Source organism: Hyla sarda, unplaced genomic scaffold, assembly GCF_029499605.1.
Source record: "Hyla sarda isolate aHylSar1 unplaced genomic scaffold, aHylSar1.hap1 scaffold_327, whole genome shotgun sequence".
NCBI classification, from domain to species: domain Eukaryota; kingdom Metazoa; phylum Chordata; class Amphibia; order Anura; family Hylidae; genus Hyla; species Hyla sarda.
Window position 1 is genome coordinate 230,795 of NW_026610010.1, and position 19,719 is coordinate 250,513.

Genomic DNA, 19,719 nt, shown 5'->3' on the forward strand with positions numbered 1-19,719 from the left:
CGCACCGAGGAGGAATCCCATACCACCGAGTAGGAATCCCACCCCACCATAGAAGAATCACATCCCATGGAGGAGGAATCACATCCCACTATAGAAGAATCACACCCCACCATAGAAGAATCACTTCCCACCATAGAAGAATCACACCCCACCATAGAAGAATCACATCCCACCGAGGAGTAATCACACCCCACCATAGAAGAATCACATCCCACCGAGGAGTAATACACACCCCACCATAGAAGAATCAAACCCCACTAAGGAGGAATCGCATCCCACCATAGAAGAATCACACCCCACCCTAGAAGAATCGCATCCCACCCTAGAAGAATCACATCCCACCATAGAAGAATCACATCCCACCATAGAAGAATCACTTCCCACCATAGAAGAATCACACCCCACCATAGAAGAATCACATCCCACCGAGGAGTAATACACACCCCACCATAGAAGAATCAAACCCCACTAAGGAGGAATCACATCCCACCATAGAAGAATCACACCCCACCCTAGAAGAATCGCATCCCACCCAAGAAGAATTACATCCCACCATAGAAGAATCACTTCCTACCATAGAAGAATCACACCCCACCATAGAAGAATCACATCCCACCGAGGAGTAATCACACCCCACCATAGAAGAATCAAACCCCACTAAGGAGGAATCGCATCCCACCATAGAAGAATCACACCCCACCCTAGAAGAATTGCATCCCACCCTAGAAGAATCACATCCCACCATAGAAGAATCACATCCCACCATAGAAGAATCACATCCCACCATAGAAGAATCACATCCCACCGAGGAGGAATCACATCCCACCATAGAAGAATCACATCCCACCCTAGAAGAATCACATCCCACCATAACTGACCGGACCGGACCCTGAGCAGACATAGACCCCCATAGAGGAGACCAGTGCTGACCCCTGAAGGACCCCACTAGCTCTGGCAGCATTGTGTATACTGTGGAGGTCTAATACAGGAGAGCGGCCATGTCACCTGCTCAGGTGATCACTGACAGCGCCCCTAGTGGACAGTGCTGATAACACATCCCGGTGCAGCAGCGGGGCGTGGCAGTGACGGAGCACTGAGTAGTACAGATCCCAGGGACTGACTCATCATTCTCCCATAGAGGAGACGCTCGGAGCCTCTGGCCTCATTCCTGCTCTTCTCTGTTCCCACCCAGTTATTAGGTGAGGTATGAGGAGCCGCAGAATCATCTGGATGAGCTCACCGCCACGTCCGGGGTATGACTCACTGCCCCTGGGAAAGATGGGTGACCACCAATATGGCCGCCATTACAGGTGAACCCAATCATGGTCACCAAGAGTCTGCCTGGTCATACAGGGGGACCTGCACTGGGATATCAGGACACAGCTTTCCCAGGATCAGATGAAGCGGACACATGACTGACTTTCCTTGCAGGCAGTGGCGGCCATGCTGCTGCCCGGTGACAGGGCGGAGGGAGACGCATTCTTAGAGATGGACGAGTCCTGATTAGAATTCTTGAAGCATAAGACAGATACAGGTTTATCAACCCCGGAGGATTCTGGGACGCCATTCATCAGGTGTCATCCCTGGATCACTCCCATCATCATCCTCATCATCATGTGGGGAGAACCCAAAAACAAAACCATCATGAGAAGGAAAACGTCATCAACTTTCTAACAAATTCTATTAAGATCTCTGCTTGCTGTCAGTGGTGGAAAAACTAATTGTTACTCAATAGATTGCCTGATACATTGTAACAAACCTACTGAGCTGTGACAATCTTATCCCCATCTCAAAGCCCACAGACCCTGGAGTCATCTCACATGGTTCGGTTCTGTTCCATTACATGAATTCTGCAGATTCCTCCGTGTGAAGACGTCCCCTCAGCCTCACACCTGGCGTCAATGTGAATCCCCCCAAGACAGAATCCATCATCTCCGCGCTGAGCCCATCACTAGAAAAACATAGTTCAGCCTCCTCAGCTTGTCTGTGTCCCCACGACAACACTCCCTGTCAGCTCTGTTACAGGGGGCGCACTTATGACTGGCCCCCCTCACCACATGATGCTGACTGGGCTTCTAGAAGACGCTCTACGCCTCTCCTGGTCTGTGGCCATACAGGGCACTGTGCTGCAGCATCAGTCTTTTGCTGTGGCCCGCAGTGTAAGGCCGGGGCCGGGGCCCGCAGTGTAAGGCCGGGGCCCGCAGTGTAAGGTCGGGGCCGTGGCCCGCAGTGTAAGGCCGTGGCCCGCAGTGTAAGGCCGGGGCCCGCAGTGTAAGGCCGGGGCCCGCAGTGTAAGGCCGGGGCCCGCAGTGTAAGGCCGGGGCCCGCAGTGTAAGGCCGGGGCCGTGGCCCGCAGTGTAAGGCTGGGGCCCACAGTGTAAGGTTCGGGGCCGTGGTCCGCAGTGTAAGGCCGGGGCCCGCAGTGTAAGGTCGGGGCCCGCAGTGTAAGGTCGGGGCCGTGGCCCGCAGTGTAAGCCCGGGGCCCGCAGTGTAAGGCCGGGGCCCGCAGTGTAAGGCCGGGGCCCGCAGTGTAAGGCCGGGGCCCGCAGTGTAAGGCCGGGGCCCGCAGTGTAAGGTCGGGGCCGTGGCCCGCAGTGTAAGCCCGGGGCCCGCAGTGTAAGGCCGGGGCCCGCAGTGTAAGGCCGGGGCCCGCAGTGTAAGGCCGGGGCCCGCAGTGTAAGGCCGGGGCCCGCAGTGTAAGGTCGGGGCCGTGGCCCGCAGTGTAAGGCTGGGGCCCGCAGTGTAAGGTCGGGGCCGTGGCCCGCAGTGTAAGGCTGGGGCCCGCAGTGTAAGGTCGGGGCCGTGGCCCACAGTGTAAGGCCGGGGCCCGCAGTGTAAGGTCGGGGCCGTGGCCCGCAGTGTAAGGCCGGGGCCCGCAGTGTAAGGTCGGGGCCCGCAGTGTAAGGTCGGGGCCCGCAGTGTAAGGTCGGGGCCGTGGCCCGCAGTGTAAGGTCGGGGCCGTGGCCCGCAGTGTAAGGCTGGGGCCCGCAGTGTAAGGAATGGTTACGGTTTATTTGCAGAGCCCAGAGGTGACGTGGGCAAAACAATCCGTGTACACGGTGATCAGACAGTCAGGACAGTGTGCGGCCTATTATAGCCTCATCTGAGGAAACTTCTGATATGTTGCCCCGCACCCGCCTTCATGGCCCTGCCCCCACCATCATGGCCCTGCCCCCACCATTCTCCCCGCCCCTGCCATCAGGGCCCCTCCCCGCAGTCATGACCTTGCCCCCACCATCATGGCCCTGCCCCCACCATTCTCCCCGCCCCTGCCATCAGGGCCCCTCCCCGCAGTCATGACCCTGCCCCCACCATCATGGCCCTGCCCCCACCATTCTCCCCGCCCCTGCCATCAGGGCCCCTCCCTGCAGTCATGACCCTGCCCCCACCATCATGGCCCTGCCCCCACCATTCTCCCCGCCCCTGCCATCAGGGCCCCTCCCTGCAGTCATGACCCTGCCCCCACCATCATGGCCCTGCCCTCACCATTCTCCCCGCCCCTGCCATCAGGGCCCCTCCCCGCAGAAATGACACTGTCACCACCATCATGTCATCATGGCTCCCAGTCTACACAGGTCTGCACCGACTGCAAGAGCAGAACCACATGTGGCCCCTGGGTACAGAACAGAGCTTTACAGGGGCCCATCCATTACTAAGGAATATGAGAAATTCTGCCGTTTTCTAATAGACGTCTAACAATCTCTGCTTGCTGTCAGTAAATGGAATGCTGCACAGTGGGTACAATGGTGTCAATCTAGACCAGTGGGCTCCAACCTGTTAGCTGTCTGACCATGCTGAGAGTTGTAGTTTCACAAAAGCTGGGGAGCACTGGTGTAGACTGGTGTATTGGAGCGTTGTCTAGACTGGTAGTTCGGTACAATGTACAGTGGGGGAAAAAAGTATTTAGTCAGCCCCCAATTGTACTCGTTCTCCCCCTTATAAATATGAGGCTGTAATTATCATCATAGATTATAACCTCAACTATGAGACAGAATGAGAAAAATCCATAAATCCCATTGTCTGATTATTATAGAATTTATCTGTAAATTATGGTGGGAAATAAGTATTTGGTCACCTACAAACAAGTAAGATGTCTGCTGCTCACAGACCTGTACTCCGGCCCTAATACATCTGATAAGATGTCTGATCGCGGGGATCCTGCCACTGGAGACCTCCAAGCTGTCATTCAGCACCCACCTTTGCGCGCTCTCCGCAGCGCTGAGCCGTCACGCCCCCTCCCGTAGACTTGCATTGGACGGAGTCATACACGATACTCCGGCCCCGTGGTCCTCACGCTGCACACTCTGAACCTCCAGCCCTGCGGAGAGCTCGCAAAGGTGGGTGCTGAATGACAGATTACGTGGGTCCCCAGCGGCAGAACCCCCCGATCAGACATCTCATCCCCTATCCTTTGGATAGGAAATGAGATGTATTAGGGCCGGAGTACCCCTTTAAGAGTCTCCTCTGTCCTCCACTCGTTACCTGTATTAATGGCTCCTGTTTGGGCTTGTTATCAGTATAAAAGACACCTGTCCACAACCTCAAACAGTCACACTCCAAACTCCACTATGGCCAAGACCAAAGAGCTGTCGAAGGACACCAGAAACAACATTGTAGACCTGCACCAGGCTGGGAAGACTGAATCTGCAATAGGCAAGCAGCTTGGTGTGAAGAAATCAACTGTGGGAGAAATTATTAGAAAAGGGAAGACATACAAGACACTGATAATCTCCCTCCATCTGGGGCTCCACGCAAGATCTCACCCCGTGGTGTCAAAATGATCATAAGAACGGTGAGAAAAAATCCCAGAACCACACGGAGGGACCTAGTGAATGACCTGCAGAGAGCCGGGACCAAAGTAACAAAGGCTACCATCAGTAACACACTACACCGCCAGGGACTCAAATCATGCAGTGCCAGATGTGTCCCCCTGCTTAAAGGAGATGTCTGGTGCGGACTATTCCTATTCCATCCTGCCCGGGCTTCAAAGAAAGAGAAAAACTTTCACTTACCTTCCTATGTTCCCCTGGAGCTCCAGAACAGCTGATCAGTCGGCCGGGCTGTCTGCTTCCTACTTCCTTTAGCCCAGTACGTCACACGGCACTTCAGCCTATCGATGGCCGAGGCGGGACATCGCTGCAGCCGGTGATAGGCTGAAGCGCTCTGTGACATACCGGGCTAAAGGAAGTAGGAAGCAGAGAGTTCGGCCGACCAATCAGCTGTTGCGGAGCTCCAGGGGAACATAGGAAAGTAAGTGAAAGTTTGTTTTCTCTTTTTTTGCAGCCCAGGTAGGATGGAATAGGAATAGTCCGCCCCAGACATCTCATTTAAGCCAGTACATGTCCGGGCCAGTCTGAAGTTTGCTATAGAGCATTTGGATGATCCAGAAGAAGATTGGGAGAATGTCATATGGTCAGATGAAACCAAAGTAGAACTTTCTAGTAAAAACTCAACTCGTCGTGTTTGGAGGAGAAAGAATGCTGAGTTGCATCCAAAGAACACCATACCTACTGTGAAGCATGGGGGTGGAGACATCAGGCTTTGGGGCTGTTTTTCTGCTAAGGGACCAGGATGACTGATCTGTATAAAGGAAAGAATGAATGGGGCCATGTATTGAGAGATTTTGGGTGAAAACCTCCTTCCATCAGCAAAGGCATTGAGGATGAAATGTGGCTGGGTCTTTCAGAATGACAATGATCCCAAACACACCACCCGGGCAATGAAGGCGTGGCTTGATAAGAAGCATTTCAAGGTCCTGGAGTGGCCTAGCCAGTCTCCAGATCTCAACCCCATAGAAAACCTTTGGAGGGAGTTGAAAGTCCATGTTGCCCAGCGACAGCCCCAAAACATCACTGCTCTAGAGGAGATCTGCATGGAGGAATGGGCCAAAATACCAGCAACAGTGAGAACCTTGTGAAGACAGAAAACATGTGACCTCTGTCATGACCAACAAAGGGGATATAATAAAGTATTGAGAGGAACTTTTCTTATTGACCAAATACTTATTTCCCCCATAATTTGCAGATAAATTCTATAATAATCAGACAATGTGATTTATGGATTTTTCTCATTCTGTCTCATAGTTGAGGTTATAACCTATGATGATAATTACAGCCTCATCTTTATAAGGGGGAGAACTTGTACAATTGGGGGCTGACTAAATACTTTTTTGCCCCACTGTATCGGCGCATTGTCTGGACTGGTAGTTTGTTACAATGTATCAGGGCACTGTCTACACGGGACACAACTGTATCCACCTCTCAGCTGAGGGCACGGTGAGTGTTCTCATTCACTGTCAGGATGCAGAGATCCTAAAAGAGAGGAAATGAAACAGGGGCCACAGGGGCCCTTCAGTGCTGTCTGGGTGACCATGACATCACTGGGATAGCTTTGGGGGAGGTAATCACTCAGCTTTCCCAGGGTCCTGAGTAGCACCGTGTGTAGATACAGGATACTTGGTGACCTCCACAACCCTACGATCCTGCGCAGAAGGGGGTGGCACCAAACGTTCATCGTTCACATCGTAAAAGACAATAAAGGCGAACTCTGGAACATTCCTACAAAACGTAACCCGCAAAAAAAAACTCAGACCCGCGATCGGCACAGAGGGAAAGCGGTTTTATGGAGGTTATCAGCCGCGTTATATAAACCACAGAACATCATTATTCCCGGGAAAGCGGCCAAAACCTCCCCGGACTGCGCAGAGAACATCGGCTAATTCTGTCACAAATTAGGGAATCGTAAACCGCGCCGCATCCAGAAATAACTTCCCTAATAAACAACCAAAGGTCTCATTACAGCCTTTACCTAGAAGACTGTCGTCTCAGCTCTGACTCCGCCCACCGCGATAGAACATTCCTGGAATAAACCGCTGCTATTCTTATAGACATGTTCAATGCAGCTGTCCAAGGAACTACAACTCCCAGCTGTCCAGATCTCAGTTCATGAAACAGCAGGTTCTGGGAGACCGGAACCCCAGATCACGGGGTAGGTCTCGGATCTGCGGGGTAGGTCTCGGATCTGCGGGGTAGGTCTAGGGTTACCCTCCCGATCTGCGGGGTAGGTCTAGGGTTACCCTCCCGATCTATGGGGTATGACTAGGGTTACCCTCCCGATCTATGGGGTATGACTAGGGTTACCCTCCCGATCTATGGGGTATGACTAGGGTTACCCTCCCGATCTATGGGGTATGACTAGGGTTACCCTCCCGATCTATGGGGTATGTCTAGGGTTACCCTCCCGATCTATGGGGTATGTCTAGGGTTACCCTCCCGATCTATGGGGTATGTCTAGGGTTACCCTCCCGATCTATGGGGTAGGTCTAGGGTTACCCTCCCGATCTATGGGGTATGTCTAGGGTTACCCTCCCGATCTATGGGGTATGTCTAGGGTTACCCTCCCAATCTATGGGGTATGACTAGGGTTATCCTCCCGATCTATGGGGTATGTCTAGGGTTACCCTCCCGATCTATGGGGTATGACTAGGGTTACCCTCCCGATCTATGGGGTATGACTAGGGTTACCCTCCCGATCTATGGGGTAGGTCTAGGGTTACCCTCCCGATCTATGGGGTAGGTGTAGGGGTTACCCTCCTGATCTATGGGGTAGGTCTAGGGGTTACCCTCCCGATCTATGGGGTAGGTCTAGGGTTACCCTCCCGATCTATGGGGTAGGTCTAGGGTTACCCTCCCGATCTAGGGCACATTTGGCAGTTATTTGTCTGCTCAGTATATACCCTGTACCTCCCCACCCCAATATATAGCCTGTACACCCACCCCCCCAGCACATACACACACCGCACAGTATATACCCCTTTACACCCCCCAGTATATACTCTGTACCCCCACCAGCATATACTCTGTACACCCCCCAGTATATACCCTGTATATCCGCCAGTACATACACACACTGCCCAGTGTATATCCCCCCAGTATATACCCTGTACCCCCTAGTACATACGCACACCGCACGGTATATACCCTGTACCCCCCCCCCACCATATAAACACCACTTTACAACCCATTGTCCAGGTGTACACAGCGATGGGAGGGCAGGAAACATCCTTTATATAATGACACATAATTCCCTCATATATTTTCATCAGGAAGAAGGAGAGGACAAAAACAGCCAAACTGTGAACACTACAACTCCCAGAATAACCCTTCCCACTATGACTAGGGGCAGTAGTCACCTGACCTGCGACCACTTACCTGAGGCCAGGGCGGGGGAGGAGCCACCAGACAGGTCAGACCACTCTGGTTACATTGCACCAGCACCATTATACAGACACCAATGCCCATTCACTGACAGCAAGCAGAGGTCAAGACAATGGGCAGGAAGGTGCACAGTCTAACACAACACTACATGGAGGATATTTCACACCTCAGTGGTGTAGAGCGCCCCCTCCCCCAGCCTGTACGATGGGGCGCGAGATCCTCATCAAACACTACAAGTCCAAGCAAACCCTGAGAAACAGAACTGTCCACAGAGCAGGAGGAGTCAGAGACGGCTGATAACAGGGAACAATAGCACCGGCTTCTGTGTACTGTCCCTTTAAGGTCATCACCATCCCATGCAATGGGCCTGAGAACCGAAACATCCCCCTTTACCCCAAACCAGTCCACGGACTTAACCCATTCACGTCCGGAGATAGAGGATGAACGGACAAGACACAATCCAGATCTCTGTGGGGCCCTAACATAAGAACATTAAGGGCCCCACATTCCTGAGAACAGTATTATGGGAGAAGAACCCAATGTATCCCCGCGACGCGTTGTACATGGAGTCATACGTAGCTTGCGCCATTTTTCTACAACGTAATTAAAGTCTCTGCGCCTGACCCCGTCCTGCTCCGGCAAAGGGTTAACTACTATTTCAGTGCAAGGCTTGGGCCAACCAGTGAGCTGCTAGCTGTTGCAAAACTACAACTCTCAGCAAGCCTTCAGCTGTCCAGGCATGCTAGGAGTTGTAGTTTTGCAATAGCTGGAGGCACCCTGTTCGGTAACGTGACTATGATCGCACAACAGTAAATGGCATCTTGATAGAAATACTACCTGGAGTGTGGCAGAAGATGTTGGTTGTTCCCAGTTAGTTGTGTGAAAAGTATGGAAAAGTTATGATGAAACATATAAAGATGGCGGCGGGGGAGATAGCGACCATCGCCTCAGGGGGCGCAGACATTGTGGGGGCTTCTCGCCTTCCATTCATAGACAGTAGATTCTGTGATGATGTCATCGCTCAGGAAGATGATGCGTCAGAGAGAGAGTGATGGGAAAGTTGTTCCCGGACTCCATCCTACAAGGTCGCGGTGTGAGGGGCAGGAGCGGGGGGCAGGATTGGGGGGCAGAGGGCAGGAGCGGGGGCAGGATTGGGGGGCAGGAGCGGGGGCAGGAGCGGGGGGCAGAGGGCAGGAGCGGGGGCAGGAGCGGGGGCAGGAGCGGGGGCAGGAGCGGGGGGCAGAGGGCAGGAGCGGGGGCAGGATTGGGGGGCAGGAGCGGGGGCAGGAGCGGGGGGCAGAGGGCAGGAGCGGGGGCAGGAGCGGGGGCAGGAGCGGGGGGCAGGAGCGGGGGGCAGGAGCGGGGGGCAGGAGCGGGGGGCAGAGGGCAGGAGCAGGGGCAGGAGCGGGGGGCAGAGGGCAGGAGCGGGGGCAGGAGCGGGGGGCAGAGGGCAGGAGCGGGGGCAGGAGCGGGGGGCAGAGGGCAGGAGCGGGGGCAGGAGCGGGGGGCAGGATTGGGGGGCAGAGGGCAGGAGCGGGGGCCGGAGCGGGGGTAGGAGCGGGGGCAGGAGCGGGGGCAGGAGCCACATCTCATCTGCTGTTCAGGGATCTGCCCCAAAGTCATGAAGGTGGCGCCAGAGGTTTATCGTCCGGGGGCCCAGGAGCCACAACCAGTAATGTATCATAATACTGCGCATGTCATAAAAGAATGAGCCGACATAGAAGAGCGGCCACAGCTAATATATACCCTCAATATACAGTATATATACCCGGAGTTATAATCTATACCCTCATTATACAGTATATATACCCGGAGTTATAATCTATACCCTCAATATACAGTATATATACCCAGAGTTATAATCTATACCCTCATTATATAGTATATATACCCAGAGTTATAATCTATACCCTCAATATACAGTATATATACCCGGAGTTATAATCTATACCCTCATTATATAGTATATATACCCGGAGTTATAATCTATACCCTCATTATATAGTATATATACCCAGAGTTATAATCTATACCCTCAATATACAGTATATATACCCGGAGTTATAATCTATACCCTCATTATATAGTATATATACCCAGAGTTATAATCTATACCCTCATTATACAGTATATATACCCAGAGTTATAATCTATACCCTCATTATACAGTATATATACCCAGAGTTATAATCTATACCCTCATTATATAGTATATATACCCGGAGTTATAATCTATACCCTCATTATACAGTATATATACCCGGAGTTATAATCTATACTCGTCATTATACAGTATATATACCCGGAGTTATAATCTATACCCTCATTATACAGTATATATACCCGGAGTTATAATCTATACCCCTCATTATACAGTATATATACCCGGAGTTATAATATATACCCTCAATATACAGTATATATACCCGGAGTTATAATCTATACCCTCAATATACAGTATATATACCCGGAGTTATAATCTATACCCTCAATATACAGTATATATACCCGGAGTTATAATCTATACCCTCAATATACAGTATATACCCGGAGTTATAATCTATACCCTCAATATACAGTATATATACCCGGAGATATAATCTATACCCTCAATATACAGTATATATACCCGGAGTTATAATCTTTACCCTCATTATACAGTATATATACCCGGAGTTATAATCTATACTCCTCATTATACAGTATATATACCCGGAGTTATAATCTATACTCCTCATTATACAGTATATATACCCGGCGTTATAATCTATACCCTCAATATACAGTATATATACCCGGAGTTATAATCTATACCCTCAATATACAGTATATATACCCGGAGTTATAATCTATACTCCTCATTATACAGTATATATACCCGGAGTTATAATCTATACCCCTCAATATACAGTATATATACCCGGAGTTATAATCTATACTCCTCATTATACAGTATATATACCCGGAGTTATAATCTATACCCCTCAATATACAGTATATATACCCGGTGTTATAATCTATACCCTCAATATACAGTATATACCAGGTGTTATAATCTATACCCCTCATTATACAGTATATATACCCGGAGTTATAATCTATACCCCTCATTATACAGTATATATACCCGGAGTTATAATCTATACCCCTCAATATACAGTATATATACCCGGTGTTATAATCTATACCCTCAATATACAGTATATACCAGGTGTTATAATCTATACCCCTCATTATACAGTATATATACCCGGAGTTATAATCTATACCCCTCATTATACAGTATATATACCAGGCGTTATAATCTATACCCCTCATTATACAGTATATATACCCGGAGTTATAATCTATACTCCTCATTATACAGTATATATACCCGGTGTTATAATCTATACCCTCAATATACAGTATATATACCCGGAGTTATAATCTATACCCCTCATTATACAGTATATATACCCAGAGTTATCATCTATACCCTCAATATACAGTATATATACCCGGAGTTATAATCTATACCCCTCATTATACAGTATATATACCCGGCGTTATAATCTATACCCTCATTATACAGTATATATACCCGGAGTTATAATCTATACCCTCAATATACAGTATATATACCCGGAGTTATAATCTATAACCCTCAATATACAGTATATATACCCGGCGTTATAATCTATACCCTCAATATACAGTATATATACCCAGAGTTATAATCTATACCCTCAATATACAGTATATATACCCGGAGTTATAATCTATACCCTCAATATACAGTATATATACCCGGCGTTATAATCTATACCCTCAATATACAGTATATATACCCGGCGTTATAATCTATACCCTCATTATACAGTATATATACCCGGAGTTATAATCTATACCCTCAATATACAGTATATATACCCGGCGTTATAATCTATACTCCTCATTATACAGTATATATACCCGGCGTTATAATCTATACCCTCAATACACAGTATATAAACCCGGAGTTATAATCTATACTCTCAATATACAGTATATATACCCGGAGTTATAATCTATACCCCTCATTATACAGTATATATACCCGGAGTTATAATCTATACCCTCAATATACAGTATATATACCCGGCGTTATAATCTATACCCTAATTTTATAGTATATATACCCAGAGTTATAATCTATACCCTCAATATACAGTATATATACCCGGCGTTATAATCTATACCCTCAATATACAGTATATATACCCGGCGTTATAATCTATACCCTCAATATACAGTATATATACCCGGCGTTATAATCTATACCCTCAATATACAGTATATATACCCGGAGTTATAATCTATACCCTCAATATACAGTATATATACCCGGCGTTATAATCTATACTCTCATTATACAGTATATATACCCGGCGTTATAATCTATACCCTCAATATACAGTATATATACCCGGCGTTATAATCTATACCCTCAATATACAGTATATATATCCGGAGTTATAATCTATACTCCTCATTATACAGTATATATACCCGGAGTTATAATCTATACCCCTCATTATACAGTATATATACCCGGTGTTATAATCTATACCCTCATTATACAGTATATATACCCGGCGTTATAATCTATACCCTCAATATACAGTATATATATCCGGAGTTATAAACTATACTCCTCATTATACAGTATATATACCCCGCGTTATAATCTATACTCCTCATTATACAGTATATATACCCGGAGTTATAATCTATACCCTCAATATACAGTATATATACCCGGCGTTATAATCTATACCCTCAATATACAGTATATATACCCGGAGTTATAATCTATACCCTCATTATACAGTATATATACCCAGCGTTATAATCTATACCCTCATTATACAGTATATATACCCGGCGTTATAATCTATACCCTCAATATACAGTATATATACCCGGCGTTATAATCTATACCCTCAATATACAGTATATATATCCGGAGTTATAAACTATACTCCTCATTATACAGTATATATACCCCGCGTTATAATCTATACTCCTCATTATACAGTATATATACCCGGAGTTATAATCTATACCCTCAATATACAGTATATATACCCGGCGTTATAATCTATACCCTCAATATACAGTATATATACCCGGAGTTATAATCTATACCCTCATTATACAGTATATATACCCAGCGTTATAATCTATACCCTCATTATACAGTATATATACCCCTCATTATACAGTATATATACCCGGCGTTATAATCTATACCCTCAATATACAGTATATATACCCGGAGTTATAATCTATACTCTCAATATACAGTATATATACCCGGAGTTATAATCTATACCCCTCATTATACAGTATATATACCCGGCGTTATAATCTATACCCCTCATACAGTATATATACCCGGAGTTATAATCTATACCCTCATTATACAGTATATATACCCGGAGTTATAAACTATACTCCTCATTATACAGTATATATACCCGGAGTTATAATCTATACCCTCATTATACAGTATATATACCCGGAGTTATAATCTATACCCTCATTATACAGTATATATACCCGGAGTTATAATCTATACTCCTCATTATACAGTATATATACCCGGTGTTATAATCTATACCCTCATTATACAGTATATATACCCGGTGTTATAATCTATACCCTCATTATACAGTATATATACCCGGAGTTATAATCTATACCCTCAATATACAGTATATATACCCGGAGTTATAATCTATACTCTCAATATACAGTATATATACCCGGAGTTATAATCTATACCCCTCATTATACAGTATATATACCCGGCGTTATAATCTATACCCCTCATACAGTATATATACCCGGAGTTATAATCTATACCCTCATTATACAGTATATATACCCGGAGTTATAAACTATACTCCTCATTATACAGTATATATACCCGGAGTTATAATCTATACCCTCATTATACAGTATATATACCCGGAGTTATAATCTATACCCTCATTATACAGTATATATACCCGGCGTTATAATCTATACCCCTCATTATACAGTATATATACCCGGCGTTATAATCTATACCCCTCATTATACAGTATATATACCCGGAGTTATAATCTATACCCTCAATATACAGTATATATACCCGGAGTTATAATCTATACTCCTCATTATACAGTATATATACCCGGAGTTATAATCTATACCCCTCATTATACAGTATATATACCCGGAGTTATAATCTATACTCCTCATTATACAGTATATATACCCGGCGTTATAATCTATACCCCTCAATATACAGTATATATACCCGGCGTTATAATCTGTTCCCCTCATTATACAGTATATATACCCGGCGTTATAATCTATACCCTCATTATACAGTATATATAGCCGGAGTTATAATCTATACTCCTCATTATACAGTATATATACCCGGAGTTATAATCTATACTCCTCATTATACAGTATATATACCCGGCGTTATAATCTATACCCCTCATACAGTATATATACCGGGCGTTATAATCCATACTCCTCATTATACAGTATATATACCCGGTGTTATAATCTATACCCTCATTATACAGTATATATACCCGGAGTTATAATCTATACCCTCATTATACAGTATATATACCCGGAGTTATAATCTATACTCCTCATTATACAGTATATATACCCGGTGTTATAATCTATACCCTCATTATACAGTATATATACCCGGAGTTATAATCTATACCCCTCATTATACAGTATATATACCCGGCGTTATAATCTATACTCCTCATTATACAGTATATACCAGGTGTTATAATCCATACCCCTCATTATACAGTATATATACCCGGAGTTATAATCTATACTCCTCATTATACAGTATATATACCCGGTGTTATAATCTATACCCCTCATTATACAGTATATATACCCGGAGTTATAATCTATACCCTCAATATACAGTATATATACCCGGCGTTATAATCTATACCCTCATTATACAGTATATATACCCGGCGTTATAATCTATACTCATTATACAGTATATATACCCGGAGTTATAATCTATACCCTTATAATACAGTATATATACCCGGCGTTATAATCTATACTCCTCATTATACAGTATATATACCCGGCGTTATAATCTATACCCTCATTATACAGTATATATACCCGGCGTTATAATCTATACCCCTCATTATACAGTATATATACCCGGCGTTATAATCTATACCCCTCATTATACAGTATATATACCCGGAGTAATAATCTATACCCTTCATTATACAGTATATATACCCGGCGTTATAATCTATACCCCTCATTATACAGTATATATACCCGGTGTTATAATCTATACCCCTCATTATACAGTATATATACCCGGAGTTATAATCTATACCCCTCATTATACAGTATATACCAGGAGTTATAATCTATACCCTTATTATACAGTATATATACCCAGCGTTATAATCTATACCCCTCAATATACAGTATATATACCCGGAGTTATAATCTATACCCTCATTATACAGTATATATACCCGGCGTTATAATCTGTTCCCCTCATTATACAGTATATATACCCGGCGTTATAATCTATACTCCTCATTATACAGTATATATACCCGGCGTTATAATCTATACCCCTCATACAGTATATATACCGGGCTTTATAATCCATACTCCTCATTATACAGTATATATACCCGGAGTTATAATCTATACCCCTCATTATACAGTATATATACCCGGCGTTATAATCTATGCCCCTCATTATACAGTATATACCAGGTGTTATAATCCATACCCCTCAATATACAGTATATATACCCGGAGTAATAATCTTTACCCCTCATTATACAGTATATATACCAGGCGTTATAATCTATACCCCTCATTATACAGTATATATACCAGGCGTTATAATCTATACCCCTCATTATACAGTATATATACCAGGCGTTATAATCTATACCCCTCATTATACAGTATATACCAGGTGTTATAATCCATACCCCTCAATATACAGTATATATACCCGGAGTAATAATCTATACTCCTCATTATACAGTATATATACCCGGCGTTATAATCTATACCCCTCATTATACAGTATATACCAGGTGTTATAATCCATACCCCTCATTATACAGTATATATACCCGGCGTTATAATCTATACTCCTCATTATACAGTATATATACCCGGCGTTATAATCTATACCCCTCATTATACAGTATATATACCCCTCATTATACAGTATATATACCCGGTGTTATAATCCATACCCCTCATTATACAGTATATATACCCGGCGTTATAATCTATACCCCTCATTATACAGTATATACCAGGTGTTATAATCCATACCCCTCAATATACAGTATATATACCCGGCGTTATAATCTATACCCCTCATTATACAGTATATACCAGGTGTTATAATCTATACCCCTCATTATACAGTATATATACCCAGAGTTATAATCTATACCCTCATTATACAGTATATATACCCGGAGTTATAATCTATACCCTCATTATACAGTATATATACCCAGAGTTATAATCTATACCCTCATTATACAGTATATATACTCGGCGTTATAATCTATACCCCTCATTATACAGTATATATACCCGGAGTTATAATCTATACCCCTCATTATACAGTATATATACCCGGCGTTATAATCTATACCCTCAATATACAGTATATATACCCGGCGTTATAATCTATACCCCTCATTATACAGTATATATACCCGGAGTTATAATCTATACCCCTCATTATACAGTATATATACCCGGCGTTATAATCTATACTCCTCCTTACACAGTATATACCAGGCGTTGTAATCATCAGTATATAATATATACCTGTACAGTAAAGCAGCATTATACAAACTCTAATGACAATATATCCTCCAGCTGCCGACATGAGAGACAACAGGATGGAAGTCACCGAGAACGGCAGGAAGTCCTACAGCTGGTACAGTGTGGAGCAGACCCCCGGGTACAGTGTGGAGCAGACCCCCGGGTACAGTGTGGAGCAGACCCCCGGGTACAGTGTGGAGCAGACCCCCGGGTACAGTGTGGAGCAGACCCCCGGGTACAGTGTGGAGCAGACCCCCGGGTACAGTGTGGAGCAGACCCTCGGGTACAGTGTGGAGCAGACCCCCGGGTACAGTGTGGAGCAGACCCTCGGGTACAGTGTGGAGCAGACCCCCGGGTACAGTGTGGAGCAGACCCTCGGGTACAGTGTGGAGCAGACCCCCGGGTACAGTGTGGAGCAGACCCCCGGGTACAGTGTGGAGCAGACCCTCGCCCTCGGGTACAGTGTGGAGCAGACCCCTGGGTACAGTGTGGAGCAGACCCCCGGGTACAGTGTGGAGCAGACCCCCGGGTACAGTGTGGAGCAGACCCCCGGGTACAGTGTGGAGCAGACCCCCGGGTACAGTGTGGAGCAGACCCCCGGGTACAGTGTGGAGCAGACCCCCGGGTACAGTGTGGAGCAGACCCCCGGGTACAGTGTGGAGCAGACCCCCGGGTACAGTGTGGAGCAGACCCCCGGGTACAGTGTGGAGCAGACCCTCGGGTACAGTGTGGAGCAGACCCTCGGGTACAGTGTGGAGCAGACCCTCGGGTACAGTGTGGAGCAGACCCTCGGGTACAGTGTGGAGCAGACCCTCGGGTACAGTGTGGAGCAGACCCTCGGGTACAGTGTGGAGCAGACCCTCGCCCTCGGGTACAGTGTGGAGGAGACCCCCGGGTACAGTGTGGAGGAGACCCCCGGGTACAGTGTGGAGCAGACCCTCGGGTACAGTGTGGAGCAGACCCTCGGGTACAGTGTGGAGCAGACCCTCGGGTACAGTGTGGAGCAGACCCTCGCCCTCGGGTACAGTGTGGAGCAGACCCCCGGGTACAGTGTGGAGCAGACCCTCGCCCTCGGGTACAGTGTGGAGGAGACCCCCGGGTACAGTGTGGAGGAGACCCCCGGGTACAGTGTGGAGCAGACCCTCGGGTACAGTGTGGAGCAGACCCTCGGGTACAGTGTGGAGCAGACCCTCGGGTACAGTGTGGAGCAGACCCTCGGGTACAGTGTGGAGCAGACCCCCGGGTACAGTGTGGAGCAGACCCTCGGGTACAGTGAGGAGCAGACCCTCGGGTACAGTGTGGAGCAGACCCTCGGGTACAGTGTGGAGCAGACCCCCGGGTACAGTGTGGAGCAGACCCTCGGGTACAGTGTGGAGCAGACCCCCGGGTACAGTGTGGAGGAGACCCCCGGGTACAGTGTGGAGGAGACCCCCGGGTACAGTGTGGAGCAGACCCTCGGGTACAGTGTGGAGCAGACCCTCGGGTACAGTGTGGAGCAGACCCCCGGGTACAGTGTGGAGCAGACCCTCGCCCTCGGGTACAGTGTGGAGGAGACCCCCGGGTACAGTGTGGAGGAGACCCCCGGGTACAGTGTGGAGCAGACCCTCGGGTACAGTGTGGAGCAGACCCCCGGGTACAGTGTGGAGCAGACCCCCGGGTACAGTGAGGAGGAGACCCCCGGGTACAGTGAGGAGGAGACCCCCGGGTACAGTGTGGAGGAGACCCTCGGTCACAGCGCGGCCCCTCACCCCAGGGTCTTACCTTTGCGGGCGCTGTCTCTCTCCCTCCGGCTCTTTCCGTCTCTTTTCCTGGTTCTCCGGTCTCTGCTCCTCAGGAAGAGAAACTCCAGACTCCTCCCCGAGCAGAGAGCAGATAAAGAGACATTCCTGAGCCCAACCCTGCGCCGCCTCCTCCTCCCCCAACATCTGCCGCCTCTCCCCAGTGCAGCCGACAACACCTTCCCCCCCACACCTGTGTGCAACCAGCAAAAACCTTCCCCCACACCTGTGTGCAACCAGCAAAAACCTTCCCCCACACCTGTGTGTAACCAGCAATACCCTCCCCTTACTTCTGTGTGCAACCAGCAATACCCTTCCCTTACACCTGTGTGCAACCAGCAATACCCTCCCCTTACACCTGTGTGCAACCGGCAAAAACCTTCCCCCACACCTGTGTGCAACCAGTAATACCCTCCCCTTACACCTGTGTGCCACCAGCAAAAACCTTCCCCCACACCTGTGTTCAACCAGCAAAAACCTTCCCCCACACCTGTGTTCAACCAGCAAAAACCTTCCCCCACACCTATGTGCAACCAGCAATACCCTCCCCTTACACCTGTGAGCAACCAGCAAAAACTTTCCCCCACACCTGTGTGCAACCAGCAAATACCCTCCCCTTACACCTGTGTGCAACCAGCAATACCCTCCCCTTACACCTGTGTGCAACCAGCAATACCCTCCCCTTACACCTGTGTGCAACCCGCAATACCCTCCCCTTACACCTGTGTGCAACCCGCAATACCCTCCCCTTACACCTGTGTGCAACCCGCAATACCCTCCCCTTACACCTGTGTGCAACCCGCAATACCCTCCCCTTACAC

The 19,719-nt window shown here is 47.2% G+C and overlaps 1 protein-coding gene across 1 annotated transcript in view; it reads right to left on the minus strand.

Annotated features, from left to right (window-relative positions):
* The window catches only part of FAM83H (family with sequence similarity 83 member H), an 88,878-nt gene extending 69,848 nt beyond the window's left edge, over positions 1-19,030 (minus strand). Inside the window, exon 1 of the mRNA XM_056553554.1 lies at positions 18,882-19,030. The gene's annotated coding sequence lies outside the window, so the exon portion shown is untranslated. The remainder of the gene's footprint in view (positions 1-18,881) is intronic.
* Between the last annotated feature and the right edge of the window lie 689 nt (positions 19,031-19,719).